We start from the raw sequence: 15,087 nt of genomic DNA on the forward strand, positions 1-15,087 counted from the left end.
AAGTCACTGCATTGAAAACAAACAAAAAAAGAATGCATCAGACATCTCCGCAAAGAGGAATAATCACACAGAGCTCTGAAAATGAAAAGATTGATATGACAGAATATGGCATAGGGGATTGATATGATAGAATATGGCATAAGCAGAAGAAGAAGGGAATGAAGACATAAAGAAGGCACTCAGATCAACGTGTCTTCAGAAACTGAATTTTATGTAGAACCAGGGGATATGTACATTTGAAAGAACAGAAAGTAAAAATATGTAGAAGTCATTGAGGGGGTACCCTAAAAGCCTAAATGAGAGATTTGGAATAAGGTGATGAAAATGGATAGATTTGGAGGAACGCTGAAGATGAAAAAGTGGCACTATGTGGACTTCACAAGGATATCTGATGTAATTGAGCAGAAAAAAAACAAACCAGAACAAACCCTTCAGGTTTTGTTATTCAAAGTAAGAGAAATGTTCAGCTGGAACAGAGATGAATGGGAAGAGAGGCTATGAAAGAAAGTTAAGGAGTTAATATATGGTCATATTGAGTTAAAAGTTATGATGACTCACCCAGGGTGAGATACTGGGGACACCATCCACCACCAGCATGAGATTGGAAAATTTATAAACAGATTTACAAATCAGCACAAAGCTGATAATAGAAGCTCTACGTATGAATGAATTGTCAGAGAATGTGCTAAGTGAGAGAGACAGAGAATGAAGGATAGTATTTTGGAGTACCCCAGGGACAGCAATAGAGGGGAGAGGCCATCAAAATAGCTAATAAAAGAACAGTTAGAAGAAAACCAAGTGAATGGGCTATCAGCCTGAAAGCAAATGGCCCACAAACTACTATGCATTACCAACAACAATATTAACAGCTCTCAGAGAGAAAAAATAAAGCAGATTCCCCAAAATGCCATAAGAACTGACGCATTACTGGGTTCTGCTTCAGCTTAGAGCAGTACTCAGAAACACAGCAACAGGAGGGCAGGAGAAAATCAGCAATATCCACAGCAGCTGAAAACTAGAGTGATGACAGTATATTCGGGGGTTTGAGTTTTCGGCAGGAATAGGCGTTACAAGAAGTAGACATGTATAATGCAAAGTCAGAGGAGGGAAGTCAGCAGGTAAGGTCCTGCCTGAGGAACAGAATGACACATCAGCTGAAGAGGTTCTTTTTTTACATCAAATATTACCACTTGCTTTTAAAGAAGAAAAAAAAAAAAAAAAACAGAACCAAACAGATCCTAATTCATTGGTATTATTGGTACTGTTTGTATATTCTAATTTTTATTATGAAGTGCCTAAGCAGTTTCAGGAAGAAGGAACATCATAGATGCCTCCCCACTCAGCTTGAGTGTCCTAATCACAAAACCAGAGCTCTTCTCATTTTTCTTCAATCCTTTCCTGTCTTGAGCCCCAGCTTCAGCATACGGGATGGACATACGGGCACCCACACCCAGACTAGTGTGCAGGTCACTCAATGGCAGATATCAGTTCAAAGCCTCTCACACCAAGGAGAACATAAAAACCAGTTTCCCACTTCCCAGACAAGTGTCCTAACAACTATGCAACCTCTCCTTAAAAAGAAAGATGATCTCAGTTGCAGTTTTAGAAAGCCAGTCCTGTCAATGTGTGTTAGGTGTGCAGCTGCCAGGTGAGCATTTCTCTGGACCTAAGTCAAAAAGCACCTCATTTCTTGGTCCCTGTTCAGCTTAGATAGGATAGCTCAGTCTTTGTGTAAGACTAAGCTTCCACAGAAGGGAACCTAGAAGTTAGTCTGGAGTTTTAAAGCAACAGATGCTTGCGGACTTCAAGCATCTGCAGAGTTAAGAAGCAGCAGATTGGGGACCATTTCTTATCATCACCCACCCTGGGTAGATTATGATCATGCTATGAGACTCACGGACAGGTGCTGGTATTAAATAATCATATTCGTACTATTGGGCAATGGATTCATGTTTGGATTAACCTGCCACAGGACGCCCAAGGCACAGACTTGTGTGCTTTTTTTCCCCCTTTTATAATCCAGCTGCACTTCTCAAAGCATTCTCACCTACCAGTGACAGAATCTTGCTCCCTTTTGCATTTTTAAAAGCTTGAAAACATTCACTTCTCAGGTAAGTAGAAAAATTTTGATGGAGACAAAATGTGTCATCTGCCTTTAGATAATTCTGTCCCAGAACACTTATTTTTCATTTGTCAGCCAGGTGAACTAAGAGGAGACAGGCAGGAATCTTGTATTGGATTCCTGGTTTCCCCAGTTCAATTCTCCTTCACTCACAGTTGCTTCTCATATCTGCCTAACCTCCACCTGATCCTCTTTCCCACATCCTCATCCTTTGTTCCAGTCTCTTCTGGCTAGTCCAGTCTTCTCCTTGATCTATTTTCCATGGAAAGGGGAAACCGCTCCTCTTTTTTCCTCCTTGATCCAACTCTCCCTTTACCAAGACTGGTATTCCTGCCAACTCCTGTTAGTTTAGTCCTGGGCCTGAACTAAAGTAGCAGATTAAAACCTTTCAAATATTTCTGTAGATGACCATCTACTGAAGTTAATAAATAAAGATGATTTTTCTAAGTTGTTTAGAACAACCTAAATAAATAAATTTCTTGTAGTAAATGTCACTTTTCTGATACTAGCAGGAAGGGTAAACCATGTTGCATACTGTCTTTTCGGAAGCAGATAACATACTCCATAAGACAGCCATTGACCTATTTGAAATTTCTCACTTTAACATCATTTTAGGATTAGGATCTTACACAGTAGAACAAAGCAAATCCGGTCCTATTCAGACAGAAAAGAGCGATCTACACTTCAGCAGCGTTCACAAGTCACCACCATTATGATTCTTCCTTTAAGGGAATGAAGTTTCTGTAATGTTATCCCACTAGAGAAATGATGCAAGAATCTAGGGGATGAATAATAAGGAGAGCGGCCTTTTCACAGAATCACAGAATCACTGAGGTTGGAAGGGACCTCTGGAGATCATCTAGTCCAACCCCCCTGCTCAAGCAGGGTCACCTAGAGCACATTGCACAGGATTGCATCCAGGCGCGTTTTGAATATCTCCAGAGAAGGAGACTCCACCACCTCTCTGGGCAACCTGTGCCAGTGCTCTGTCACCCTCACAGTGAAAAAGTTTTTCCTCATGTTAAGATGGAAGTGTCTGTGTTTCAGTTTGTGCCCATTGCCTCGCGTCCTGTCGCTCGGCACCACTGAAAAGAGTCTGGCCCCATCCTCTTGACACCCTCCCTTCAGATACTTGTACACGTTGATAAGATCTCCTCTCAGCCTTCTCTTCTCCAAGCTAAACAGGCCAAGCTCTCTCAGCCTTTCCTCATAAGAGAGATGCTCCAGTCCCCTAATCATCTTTGTGGCCCTTCGCTGGACTTGCTCCAGTAGTGCCACATCCCTCTTGTACTGGGGAGCCCAGAACTGGATGCAGTACTCCAGATGTGGCCTCAGCAGTGCTGAGTAGAGGGGGAGAATCACCTCCCTCGACCTGCTGGCAACACTCTTCCTGATGCACCCCAGGAGACCATTGGCCTTCTTGGCCACAAGGGCACATTGCTGCCTCATGCTTAACTTGGTGTCCACCAGCACTCCCAGGTCCTTCTCCGCAGAGCTGCTTTCCAGCAGGTCAACCCCCAACCTGTACTGGTGCATGGGGTTATTCCTCCCCAGGTGCAGGACCCTGCACTTCCCTTTGTTGAACTTCATGAGGTTCCTCTCTGCCCACCTCTCCAGCCTGTCCAAGTCTCTCTGAATGGCAGCACAGCCCTCTGGTGTATCAGCCACTCCTCCCAGTTTTGGATCATCAGCAAACTTGCTGAGGGGGCACTCTGTGCCTTCATCCAGGTCATTGATGAAGAAGTTGAACAAGACTGGACCGAGTACTGACCCCTGGGGGACACCGCTAGCTACAGGCCTCCAACTAGACTCTGTGCCACTGATCACAACTCTCTGAGCTCTGCCATTCAGCCAGTTCTCAATCCACCTCACTGTCCACTCATCTAACCCACACTTCCTGAGCTTGTCTATGAGGATGCTATGGGAGACAGTGTCAAAAGCCTTGCTGAAGTCAAGGTAGACAACATCCACTGCTCTCCCCTCATCTACCCAGCCAGTCGTTCCATCAGAGAAGGCTATCAGATTGGTTAGGCATGATTTCCCCTTAGTGAAGCCATGCTGACTACTCCTGATCACCTTCTTTTCCTCCACATGTGTGGAGATGGCTTCCAGGATGAGCTGCTCCATCACCTTTCCAGGGATGCAGGCGAGGCTGACTGGCCTGTAGTTTCCTGGGTCCTCCTTCTTGCCCTTTTTGAAGACTGGGGTGACATTGGCTTTCTTCCAGTCCTCGGGCACCTCTCCTGTCCTCCATGACCTTTCAAAGATGATGGAGAGTGGCTTAGCAATAATGTCCGCCAGTTCCCTCAGCGCTCGTGGGTGCATCCCATCAGGGCCCATGGATTTGTGGGTGTCAAGTTTGCTTAAATGATCTCTAACCCACTCCTCCTCCACCAAGGGAAAGTCTTCCTCTCTCCAGACTTTCTCTCTTGCCTCCAGGGTCTGGGGTTCCTGAGGGCTGGCCTGAGCAGTAAAGACTGAAGCAAAGAAGGCATTCAGGAACTCTGCCTTCTCTGCATCCTTCGTCACCAGGGCACCCACCCCATTCAGCAAAGGGCCCACATTTTCCCTAGTCTTCCTCTTACTGCTGATGTATTTGAAGAAGCCCTTCTTGCTGTCCTTGACATCTCTAGCCAGATTTAATTCCAAACGGGCCTTAGCCTTCCTCGTCGCATCCCTGCATACTCTGACAACATTCCTATATTCCTCCCAAGTGGCCTGTCCCCCTTTCCACTTTCTGTAGACTTCCTTCTTCTGGTTGAGTTTTGCCAGGAGCTCCTTGCTCATCCATGCAGGTCTCCTGCCTCCTTTGCTTGACTTCCTACTCATAGGGATGCACCGCTCTTGAGCCTGGAGGAAGTGATGTTTGAATATTAACCAGCTCTCTTGAACACTCCTTCCTTCTAGGGCCCTCACCCATGGGATTCCTCCAAGTTGGTCCCTGAAGAGGCCAAAGTTTGCTCTCCTGAAGTCCAGGGTTGCGATCCTACTTGGTGCCCTCGCAGGATCCTGAACTCCACCATCTCATGGTCACTGCAGCCAAGGCTGCCCCTAACCTTCACATCTTCCACCAGTCCTTCTTTGTTTGTTAGTACGAGGTCCAGCAGCACACCTCTCCTTGTTGGCTCCTCCACCACCTGTGTCAAGAAGTTGTCACCAATGCTCTGCAGGAACCTCCAGGACTGTTTGTGCCTAGCTGTGTTGTCTTTCCAGCAGATATCGGGGTGGTTGAAGTCCCCCATGAGAACCAGGGCCTGGGATCGTGAGGCTACTTCCAGCTGTCTGTAGAAGGCCTCATCGACTTCCTCATCCTGATCAGGTGGCCTGTAGTAAACACCCACAACAGTGTCACCTCTGTTAGCCTGCCCTTTGATCCTTACCCATAAGCTCTCGACTCGCTCTTCATCCACCCCTAGGCACAGCTCAATACATTCCAGTTGCTCTCTCACATAAAGAGCAACTCCACCACCTCGCCTTCCTGGCCTGTCTTTCCTAAAAAGCACGTAGCCATCCATGACAGCACTCCAGTCATGCGAGCTATCCCACCATGTCTCTGTAATTGCAATGAGATCATGGCCCTGCGACCGCACACAGATCTCTAGTTCTTCCTGTTTGTTCCCCAAGCTGCGTGCATTGGTGTACAGGCATTTCAGGGAGGTGATCGAGCATGCAGGTTTCCCAGGAGGGATACAAGAGGGTCCTCCATAGCCACATCCCATGCGCACTTCCCTGGCTGCATTCACCTGTTGGAGGCATCCTGACTTGAGCAGTCTTTTGCCAACTACCCTGTCACTATAACTCTCCCCTTCCCCCATCATACCTAGTTTAAAGCCCTCCTTACCAGGTTGGCCAACCTGTTGGCAAAGACCCGCGTGCCCCGCCTCGTGAGGTGGATCCCATCTCTCCCCAGCAGTTGTCAATCTTCAAACAGGGTCCCATGGTCGTAGAAACCAAAACCCTGTTGCCAACACCAGCGGCGCAGCCAGTTGTTAACCTGGAAAGTCCGTCTCCTCCTCCTCTCATCCATCCCCCTCACTGGCAGGATTGAGGAGAAGATGACCTGGGCTCCCAGACCCTTGACCACCATCCCCAGAGCTCTGAAATCCTGCTTGATGGTCTCCAGTTTGCCCTTGGTGTCATTGGCGCCCACATGGAAGAGCAGCAGTGGGTAATAGTCCGAAGCGTGGACGAGCCTTGGCAGTCTTTCCATGACATCTCTCACACAAGCCTCCGGCAGGCCACAAACCTCTCTAGACAAGAGGTCAGGTCGGCAGATAGATGCCTCCATCCCCTGCAGCAGGGAGTCCCCCACAACAATCACCCGCCGCTTTTTCCGGGCGTTCCGGCAGGGCACAGGGTCTGTTGTCCCAGGTACTTCCCTGGCAGCCATGCCCATCTCCTCCTCATCCTGGAGGGCACTGAACCTGTTCTTCAGCTTCAGGTCTTCAGGAGGAGTAGGAGCCTTTCTCCTCCCACGAGCAGTGACCAGTTTCCAGCCTTCTTCTGTGATGTTATGATGTACCGTTTCACACAGCACAGAGCCCTCTGGCAACTCCACTGCTGCAGGGGGTTGGGACTCCTGGAGCTGTACAGTCTCCGAGAATACCCTGTCTATCTCCTGCTCTGCTTCTCGGATGCTGCGCAGCCTACTGACCTCCTCCTGTAACTCCCTTACCTGACGACACAACTCGTCAACAGCAGCACACCTCCTGCAGGAGAGCTGGCTACCAGCCCAGGCCTCCCGGAGAGGCCCCAAGCACTCCCTGCAGCCTGACACCTGGAGAGCTGCATCTACTGTCAGAGGGTCGGTCTGGGTCCAAGCCTCTGACACAGCAACTCCAACAGCTGCTGGGGAACGCGCTGTGCGGCGTGTCACGACCATACTTGAGGAAGTGTACACCACAGGGAACAGAAACAAAGGTCCCTTCGCACGTCCCTTCTGCGCAAACTGCTGCCTCTGTTCGCTGCGCTCTGGGAGCTGCGCTCTAGGCCTGGCTCTTATATAGGCCTCTCCCTAGCACTGGCTAAGAGGGTGCTTGACCGCCCAATCAAGGGCCACTGGGATCAAAGGCCCCAACCCCCTCTGGTCAGGGGCAACCCAGAGAGCTCGTTAGCAGCAGCCACTCCTAGCTGGAGCTTTTCCCACGAGCTTTTCCCAGGAGAAGTCAAGGCCTCCTGCAGTTGTCCTTGCCTAGCTTCCCCTTTCCTGTTCACAGCGATCACCTTCTAGGTCCTCGGGGGTCCTCAGAAAGCCCACAACTTCCACAAGATCCTCAAGTTCTAGTCAGAGCCCAACCACTGCTGCGCAAACTGCTGCGTCTGTTCGCTGCCTCTGTTAGCTGCGCTTGTCTTTTTATGTCCACTTTTTGAAATTAAATACATTACTTCTCAATAGATACCAGACCAGATATTTAAATTAGGAGCATAACCATTTGAGAAAGCTATGAGAAACCAAAAACAGGTTTTAAGATGAAAATGCCAGCTCATGTCTAAACTAGCTGCCATGATGCTGCACTAAAGCAACACAGATGCTCGTTTCCACTGCGATTAACATGGTAATTTCTCTCACAACTACTTTTTACTGCAGTTAAGCCTTATGAATGCTAAAGCAGTCTATACAAAGCACATCTGTGCTGCAGTCCCATTTCAAAATAAAAATGTAAATATTACTGCAGTTAGCCTATTAATTAAGGTCTAATGGCAATAGTGCCTTCAATGTCTATGGAAATTATTGGCATCATTGAAGCATTTAACTACTCTCAGGGGGTTTTTTGGTTGAGTACTTTACCAAAAAAGATAATTCCTTGAAAAACACTACTTTGCTGAACACACACTGAAATAAAGGTTTCTAAGGCAGCTTGAATCAAAGGCCTATCTTCATCTGAATGCATAAGCACTCGGAGTCCTACAGATATGAAACATCAGTGACAGAGAAGCTAGAGCAATGTTGGTTAAAGTTTCTTACTGAAGTATGAATGAATGAATATAAAAAGAATTTCATTCATTAAACCCTTGGGTCAATGGGACAATTTGCACTGACAAATCATATTAAATAATTACAAATTGTAGTATAAAATTCAGCTTCAGTGATTAAGGGACTATTAAATATAACTTGTATTCTGTGGCAGATATTGCTGGGTCAAAAGCAGAAACTCTATAGCAAATGCACAAAAAATACCTTCTCTCAGAAAATAGTGCGCTGGTTGTGCAATTCCACATAATGCTCATGTTAACAATTTGATGACTCTAAGGAATGCTTGTGAGCAACAGTGAAGCAATGCTATATAACATAGTTTTAATGAAAATTTTTGTTCCCATACCAATTCACCATATCAAGGGTCTACAGAGACATTATCAGAGAAGGCTGAACAAATGAAAACTTAACTGGTAAGTAAAAGCAACAAAATATAGCTGATGATTAATCAAAGAATCATTGATTATGTGTGTGTAGACATTTTGCAGCATATTCATAAATACGGGGGGGTTGTGTGTGCGTGTGTTCTGTATCACCCAACTGACTTTGTGCTTTCTCTATTTTAAAAAATTCTGTGGTCTATTGCCCTGCATAACCCCTGAGTTTTTAAATTACTTCAATGTGCACACTATAAGAGAAGAATTTAGACAAACAGCTTGAAGTGCTGCCACAAAACCACTCCTGAAAATGTAATAGTTGCTAACACACATTACTAAAGCTTCCCTTTAAAGCTGTGTTACTCATCCTATACAGGATCACAGAATTGCCAGAGGCCATGTGGTTCTCCTCTTCCTCTTTCCCCCAAAGTTTGTAGGGAACCACACAGTCAGAATGCTCAGAGAACATTTCCTCCACCCGTTACAAACCAGAAACTCTTCCTGAGCATCATGTTGATGCAAATTCAAAAGATAATGCATTTATTTGGCACCTGACAATAAGAAGCTAACATGGGCAGACAGATAGCAAAGATCACTGTGTGGATAATATCATTATAAAGTGTCCTTCAAGAAGAGAAAAGCAAATTTACATATATATTGGTATTAACCTAATCAAGGCAGATAGCACAGAACTGAAAACCTATTTCAGGCCAAGAAGTGAGTCTGCATAAACAAACATATTGAAACAAAAAATCTACAAATCTGGTACTCTCCTTAGTAAGTTTCTTTTTCTTTTTAGAAAACCATAAGCCTTGTTAGAGACAGATCTTTGGGTCTTTGAGCCACCTCTTGTGTGCCAGGGAGGAATGAAAAGCTGGCTGCTCAAAGACTTCCTAGAGTGTTCATGATTTCCTGCAGGGGAGCTTGAAGCAAAGGCTACCATTTATTTTCTGTATTGCTGGCACTGCCTGGTGCAGATGCCAGCTGACTTCCATCTATGTACCATTAGTCTTGTGGTTTTGTTTTTGGTTTGTTTTTTTTTTGTTTGTTTTTTGTTTTTTAGAAGATAGGTCCCTTTGACTCCATTTTTTTTGGCAAATCTGTTTCTCAGTTATTAAAGGAAGAAAGGAAAATTTACTGCATATTTCCACATAAAATATCTTTACAGGAAGACAAATAAATGTCCCCCAAGTTGGACACTCAAAGTTCAATCTTAAAAATTATCCTGAAATACTGGGGATGGATCTGCAAAGACTGAGGATTTACAGACCTCTTAGATTACTCACCTTTTATCCTTAAGAGTAGTTTGATTTCAGCTCAGGACCAATTCCCAGGTTAATATACAGGATGCTGCACCACTATTTTCTGACAAACATCTTTGATATATCTGGCACTCCATCACTACCAGAAAAAAAGTGATGCAGAAATTTTAAGCATATTTTAAATTTAGAATTTAACTAATTAAATATGCAACCTACTAACTAAATCAGCATAAACTTTCCTTTATTGTAGTGTGATATTAAATTTAATTTATTTAATACATCTCAAAAATTTCCATTATGTTAGGTAAATATATGTTGAGAACAGAGAACTGCACTGGATGTTGTCTGGGGAAACCTAGTGGTTTTAATTGCTTTTTTGTACTAGGCTTCCTAAGCTATAGAAATAAGAGAATAAATGTAGGAGAAAAGCGATTTGAAATTGTATGTTTTTAACATACAGTTGAAGCATCCATGTCTTCAGTTATTGGGGCCTCAGTAGAAGAGAGATATGAGAGATATGCTTACTTTTTGTGTCTTTTTTAAATTCAGATTTTGCTAAGAACTCCTTGACAAGGTTTATTTAAAATTAGAGCAAATCAGGTTTCTACTAGAAACTGCTGAAGGAAAATCTGTCCCTCAAAAAATGTGTAGGAAAGTGACTGAGAAGAAAGCGTTCTCATGAAATGTAGATTATTTTATTAATCACTACTTTATATTTTAAATAGTATTTATATCATAAATAATATGTATTTATATGTCATTAATTCATTTATTCAATATCAGTAATGCTACAGCTGACATAACAGCAAAATCTAATATCAATGGTCTACTGAGTCACAAGGCTCAGCTGTGACCTCTTGTGCTCCAGCCAGACCGATGCAATAAGGACAAGACAATAAATACAAGAAATGGTGCTCCATTGAAAACAAAACCCTGATAAACTGAATGCATAAAATTGGTATGCATAACAGAAATGTAATTCCAAGTCTAGTACCCACCTACTCATAGGCTATATATACTGCTAAAAGAGGAAGCCAGTTTTCAAACAGTTTCACTGAAATGCAGTTGGGTGTCCCCTTCTTTGTTTCCTCTTCCTAAAATATAGTTATAATTCAAAAAGCTTCCTCAGGAGCAGCAATCATATGGACTTCCCTCTTATTCAACAGGTGCAAAGTCTCGCAGGACAAAAAACAGAAAACAACGCGGAAAGAACTGAATCCGGCAGCTCTCAAGAATTCAGTGCCCTGTGTTAGGCACTCTAACCGCTTGCATAGTGCCTGGGCACAGTTAAGCATCCCACAGTAGAAATCAAAATAGCCTAATTTTTTTGCTCTTTATTCCTAAAGCACTGGGAAAAACTTAGGGCAGAGATAGAGGTGGTCATTGTAGGAAGGACTTCCATCCATCCATGACAGCTCAATAGGAAAGGGATAATAAGAATCAGTGGGAGAAGAATCTGTCATTATAACAATGTTCTGTCTCCTGAATTGCTTACCTTTGTATAATGCTTAAGACTATGATTGTAATTTTAGTTCCAACTATTCTGCTATTTGACACTTAAACCACATATCCTTCCAAGGATAGATTCTCTCATCAAGATTTAAAAAAAAAAAAAAAAAAAAAAAAAAAAGTATTGGCAAAGGCATGAAAATTGACATTTGGTGGGGAAATAAAATGTACCTTTTGGTCTAAGTGGCTTTCAATCATAGGCTGATGGCCCATATGTTCCCTGGCAGACTCCTCAGGGATCCCCAAATACCAGTGTTAGACAAAAGCCTTCAGAGGCAGCTACTGTTGCTAGCTCACATGCATAGAGCAGCTTTCATCTTGAAGCATCCCACAGTGTTTTATATGATTTTTTTTATATATAGATAATTCTGCTCATCAACAAAATGCTGTCATTTTTGCAATAGAATATGATATCTTGTGCAACAAGCATTACAAATATTTTTTAAGAGAAGAACTTTGTGAAGACTAAGTAGAGAAGGGTTAGCTCTTAGTAATCTAATTACACAACTTGGAATTTGAAAGCACCAGTCAATATTTTATGAACAGCACTGAGGCATTTATTTTAACAGGCCCAAGGAAGAATGCAATCACTTCTTGTAACACCCAAGTTTTCCTTAACGGCTTCATTCAATCTTGGTCATATTCAACATTATTGAAAAGATTAGTCCAGGGTGGCATGATTGTAAGCATTACATGCCACAAATCTAACAAAGCATGACATTATAATTTTCTCTAAAAAGTCATGAAGTCATCATGCTCTCTAAGTAATCAAAAACTAGCTCTGCACAGACCAGGTTGGGAATTTTTCAAAAAAATGCTTTTCTTCAGATTGGAAAATGCTGATCCATCAGAACTAAGGCAAGAGGGAATGATCGTATAATTCAGCGTGCAGATCATTCACCTGAATTGAAATAGACCTAGGTCAAACTCTCTGCTTCAGTAAATGTTAGATTTAATGTACAAAATAAAGGTACTAAAAGGCAGACATCCCAGGCTAGCCAATACCTGCACGATGGAGTCTTTTTCCTGAGAAGCGGAATACCTAGAATTCAGCCACAAGGCTGAACTAGGCAAAACAGAAGGCTGAACCAGCATTAGAGAACAAGTCACTGGGGATTGATAAATTATATTTAATTTTGCTCTTCTCATAAAAAGAAAAACAAAGTGCTGTAACATTTCCCATGATTATTTAAAAATTTGCTTATATTATAATTATTTATTAAAATTGACCTTCCATTTGTCATAGAAAAAAAATATTAAAAACACCCACAGAAGGTGCTTCAGAATTTAAACTTCAGTCCTACAGATTCTTACTACTACTCTAAGCAGAGAGGTAATCACTTAAAACTGAGCTGATCCACTGCTTTCCTATCAGATTTGCTTATTTACTTGCAAAAAAGTTCTAGAGAAGTGGCAGATAGGGGGTGTCTTCAGAAGCCTAGTTTTTACAAAATCACAGGAGTTGAAAAGCACAGGCTTTTGAACCATTTACTTTCAACTTTATCCTATGAAGATATTAATATATTGTTTGATTAATAAGTAAGATTTTATCAAAATGGCAGTTCAATGCAGTTCTGGTCTTGGAAGCAAATTGGGTTATGTTTGATGATTAGACAGAGCTAATTAAGGCAGGAGACAAAATGATCAAGATTATATTTAATTTGATAAAGCTATTAACCTTTTTTTAAGCTTGTCAAATAGAATGGTTATTACATCTTTCTTTCAAAATGGTCTATCACAACAGTCACTTGATCACTATTAGCTCATTTCTAACTACAACCTTGAGAGGGATATTAACTCATTTACCAGTTTAAATCCAGTCATTGTCTGGTATACCTTTTTTTTTTTTTTCCCCCCTAAGACTGACATCTAAAGAAATGTATTTTCACTGTCACAATATAGTTTCCTTCCTGCAATCATGACCTTTCCAAGACAGTAAGAACTACACTTTAAAGACATATACATTAAAACAGAGAAGAAAGAAGATCGAGGCAAGATAAAATTGTCATTATTTAAAAATTAAGTGTTATCACAATGCTTGTTAGAGGCTTACCTTTGTGATTTATTTTCCATGGCAGACTCTTGGAGTGAAAGACCAGAGGACGAACTGGCCCTATTCAGCAGTACTCCTTCAAACCACCTAATCTTTGTAAGAAAGGGAACTAGCACCTGCTCCCACATTTGGTAACAAAGCTCTGCAGCTTTTACAGTTCTGGCTCAGTTACAGCAGTCTGTCATAACAGGGTATTTTATCCAGGATGAACTTTTAGATTTCCCTGTTCCCAGCGGGCCTGTGTTGGAACCAGTCATTATTTTTATCTCTGGCTGCTAGGGTCTTCCTCTAGAGCACAGTTGCTGTCCTGCCTTTCTTTATTTGGAGTATGAAATCCCAAATTCTAACTGTTTTCATTGCTGAGAACTGAGCTGACCCTCCCAAGCCTTCTGCCACTCTCCAGGTAACTCTGAAGTACAGGTTAAGTGTTCGGGAACAAGGAGAAGTTAAAGTGAGGAGCAAGCATTTTTTAATTTTCTTCCTCCACAAACAATGACATACCTCTGTCAGTGTGAAAGAGTTGCAAATGTTGGCAAAACACCAGATATATGAATGTAATTCCTCCCTTCGTTTGAGTCCTGGCAATACCTGAAAGGTCTAAGGTTTTGGTCAATACACCTGTAGAAGCGGCAAAGCCTTTGTTGGCTCGGCTCCTCCAGCTTTACCTTCTTGTCCGCCATTCTAGAATTGAACATTATTCTCTGACACTCTCATGACTATGTTAATTATCACTACCCTTGAAATACGATGTGAGGACACAGGAAACATCGTAGTAGCATGAAGTAAATGTGAGTTTTCCTTAAGCTGGCATACATCAGTGATTTTAACGTGCAGAAAGCCAGTTGGGGAAAACTGGGAAGACAAGGGTAATCTTGTCATATGGGGTCAGGAAATCAGCATCTGCGACAGTTTGGGCATTGCTTTTAAAAGAAAAAGAATATAGATAATGAAAGATAAGAAGAGAAAGATAAGAAGCCTTCAAGTAAACAGCACAAGGCCATTGTTTGAGCAAAACCATTGGCTGGATCAGGACTGTCACGTGGGCAATAACTCTGAACATCTGACCTCTACGGGATTAATTTGGATTTGCACCTGTTTGAGCATGACCTAACTCTGGACTCATATCCAGGAAAATAGATATTAGCCCAAATTTGGTACAGATTGACAATGATTGGTGTAACAACTTTTTTCATAGACTTCAACTTAATTCTCAAATCTCTCAGTATATGCTTCCACCTTTATTAAGAGTATTGGAAACTCCTTGGCATCCTATCTCTCTGTAGCTTGCAGAATAGACTCTAGACAAACTACAGATGTGTTCTGCTACAAAATTTGCCACCAAGATGGACTAATTGCTACATTAGCCTCTGTTCTTTTGGGTACCAATCATGCAGAAAAAACATTCTGACACTGTGACTTCTCTTAGAACTCTAATTGCTCTCATCAGAACCTGTGACAAGAAACTTCTGAGATCATCTATAGGAACATTACTAAAGCAGGAGAAAAAAGATCTACTTCTTTCCTTCTCCCTTCATGCTGTGAACTCACATACATGCAGATAAACTTACCTACATACATACATGCGTATATCAGTGAATGAAATGTGGAAAAACTGCTTTTGTGTGGCATAGCAAAATATTTAACTCATGGGAAAATTGATGGCAGACATAAAACAAAACTAGAGGGGAGTATTACTCCTCGAATCCACATCTGAGAGAATGTGAATTTCAAAATGGAGCCAACAGCCAAACAGGAAGCAGTCAACAATAAACCTGCTGTTACAATATGTT

This window comes from Apteryx mantelli, chromosome 2, assembly GCF_036417845.1.
Source record: "Apteryx mantelli isolate bAptMan1 chromosome 2, bAptMan1.hap1, whole genome shotgun sequence".
NCBI lineage: Eukaryota > Metazoa > Chordata > Aves > Apterygiformes > Apterygidae > Apteryx > Apteryx mantelli.